Here is a 3,031-nt window from a genome sequence, read left to right as displayed (position 1 = left end):
ACAGTCTGAGGTTGCTATGAGTTTTAATGCCATAGCACCCTACTGAAGGTGAAAGTAGAACTCTGAAATAAATAAATAAATTAGCTGAGCATGGTGGTGCATGCCTATAGACTGAGCTACTTGGGAGGCTGAGCTAAGAGGATCGCTCAAGCCCAAGAGTTTCTGTGAGCTAGGCTGATGCTGCAGCACTCTACCCAGGGGAACAGAATAAGACTCTGTCTCAGAAAAAATTAAATTAAATTAAATGGAAATAAAAAAGAAACAAAATCTAAAAAAATAAAAACAAAACTAAAAATGCGTGGCTTCCTATCACATTTGGAAGTGTTCTGCTTTCTTCTTAGGCAATGCTTTGGGGAAATTAAATTTGATTGTGCCAGAGTCCTTAGAAATGGCCTTAATTTTGTTTCTGTGAAGTCTTTTTTAAAAGTTATTAGGTGGTGTTAACAGGCTGTTAAGTTGGTCAAGAGTCCACAAGGCCTGCAATGAAATTTTTATTAATGCAAAAATCTCCATGGACAAACCATCCTCAAGACAACATGAAACCCTAGAAACTAACCAGAAGAACACTAGCCAAGCTCAAGTGCTCCTCCACGCACAACACAGATCAGTCTGCTTGGCTGAACGTGGAGAACAGGGGCTTGTACCGGTGAGACTGTGCTCAAGGAAAGGTCAGGTCTTAGGTCAATACGTTCTTGTGTAAGATGAGCCCTATCCACTGCAATTTCACAGCACGAATGAGAATGACTCTCAGTTAGATGGGAAATTCCAATGAACCCTGTTATCCAAGAAAATCAGGAAATAGTGTCATTGTGCTGGCTGCTCCTGATTTGAGACACATGTGTTGAGGGAAACCACATTTTAAAAACTACAAAATCTTAGTGATCTCATTTTCTCTCTCTCTCTCTTTTACACACACACACACACACACACACACACAGAGTCAGAGAAAGAGAGACATTTTTAAGATCTTGAATCATTATGGTCATAGCTAGAATTCTTAGTGATCTCTTCTGTCACACTTCTCCGCCCATGACCTAGAGCGCCTCCTTTTCTCCCAGGCACTCATACTTCTTATTTTTACCCCACCTCCTACACAAACCTGATTGCATGAAGGATAATAGGGCAGCATTTCCATGTGCTTCCACTCTGGGGTTGCCCAGGCTGCATAACCCTCTAAGGATGGAGGTAGCAAAAACTCGGCCGCAGAGGCCGTGGCTGGCCGGCCGTGGTGGTGAGATGCAGGAGAATGCAGTTGAGTGGTGCCAACACCATGGGGATAAGGAGCTCCAGGTCGGTGGGAGAAGAGTGAAGGGAGGAAGAGTAGAGATGCGAGAGAAAGGGTTGACACGGTGAGCAAGGTCAGGGCACAAACGCAGGGCTTAGGCAGGGAGGGGGATAAGGCAGGAGCAGTCTGGGAGTGGAGAACTGGTGACAAAGGGTCAGGTAGGAGGCATGGCTGGCAAAGACACGGTTGGTTCTTTCTATGGAGGTCTGCACAGGTCTCCTGTGTCTGAAAGTATTTTTTTTTTTTTTTTGTCTGTCACTTAAATTGAGGTTTAGCTGGATATAACAGTCTAAATTGAGGGTTTTTTTTTCTCTGTCACTTAAATTGAGGTTTAGCTGGATATAACAGTCTAAATTGAGGGTTTTGTTCCTTTATCACTTTGAATGCTGCTTTCTCCATGTTTGTGTAGCCCTTAGCGTTATTCTTTTTGATAATCTGTGTTTTCTTCCTGGCACATTTTTTATTTCTTTGTGTTCTAATTCTCAATATAGTGTTCCTCGGTGGGGATTTATTTTTATTTATTCTTTTGCTCTGAAGAGTGACTTTTCAATTTGGGGATTTATGTCTTTTGCTTTGGAGAATTCTTAGCCATTGCTTTTATGTTAAGGGTCTTATGTTGTTCCTGTTATTCTTTTCGTGCTTTTTTTCTGGACTCACATCATGCACATATAACCACCTGTTCATAGATTTGAACCCTGTGTTTCTGCGTTGAATTTGGTGTGAATTCCTCCTTGTGATCTTCCCAGTCCCCAGAGCTTCCTCTCTGGGTCTAGAGTTCATTCCATCTATTCAATATTTTTAAAATATCAAGGGCTTCCCTTCCAGTTCCAAGAGTTCTGTTTTTTTATTTTGCATAGTTATCTGTTCTTGCTTCATTTCTGCCTGTTTTTGTGACATAATGTCCAGTTCTTTTTTATAACTATTATTCTCCTATCTCCTTGAACTTTCTTGCTTTAACCTATTTGCCATGCTGTTCATTAAAATTAATCTCCCCTGAGTTAATTCATGTTCTGATTTCATATTTTATTAACTTTTTTAGGATTATATTTCACAGATTTTGGAATTTTGATTTGCAGGCTTATTTCAGAGGTTTTTTGTTATTGGTTTTCAGTCTACTTTTTATCTCCCCTCCTTTCCTGTTGGCACATCTCCAAATCCATTAGTTTTGTGCTTTTTTTTTTTTTTAAGGAGTTCACACCAAATGCAACCAAGAGTTCAAATATATGAACGAGTGGTTACATGTACATGGTTTGGTTCCTGGGAATTCCATTCCTGGTTTCCATTCAACACAAACCAGGTGTTACAAAGGCAGCTCAGGGATCTCGGTCATGGTGATGTCACATGTGTCTCAGGTCTAGTCACCAAGCCAACATGTGGCTTGGATCTTGGATCTTTTCCTGGTTTTAAGGCTGCATCTGTGTCCTCTCACCTCCCTGGGCAGGCAGATTCCTTTAGTCATAGCTCAGTTAGTCTCTGAACAAGAGCAATGATTTGAACACAGGTCCATTATCTCAGGCTGAGTAGATTCCCAGTCACCCAGCCACCAACTACCACATGATTCTAAACCTGGAGACAAGAAGTTTGTGGCTTTGGCCTAACTCACGCGTCACATTCTCTTGTATTCTGTTTTTTGTTCTCATTCATGGAAATAGTCATTTCTTTTTCCTTGAACTCTACAACATCATTTTTGTTTTCTTTTTTTTATAGTTTATCCATATTGGCCATGAGTTTGGGGAAGAACAGCGA

At 40.8% G+C, this 3,031-nt stretch overlaps 1 pseudogene; it reads left to right on the top strand.

Moving 5' to 3' along the window:
* Positions 1–1,179: 1,179 nt before the first annotated feature.
* LOC100951793 overlaps positions 1,180–3,031 on the top strand; it is a 7,705-nt pseudogene continuing 5,853 nt past the window's right edge.

This window comes from Otolemur garnettii, unplaced genomic scaffold (assembly GCF_000181295.1).
Source record: "Otolemur garnettii isolate 467f Iridium unplaced genomic scaffold, OtoGar3 scaffold00089, whole genome shotgun sequence".
Lineage (NCBI taxonomy): Eukaryota > Metazoa > Chordata > Mammalia > Primates > Galagidae > Otolemur > Otolemur garnettii.
The sequence above is the reverse complement of the archived record's forward strand: the minus strand, read 5'-3'. Positions and strand labels throughout refer to the sequence as shown.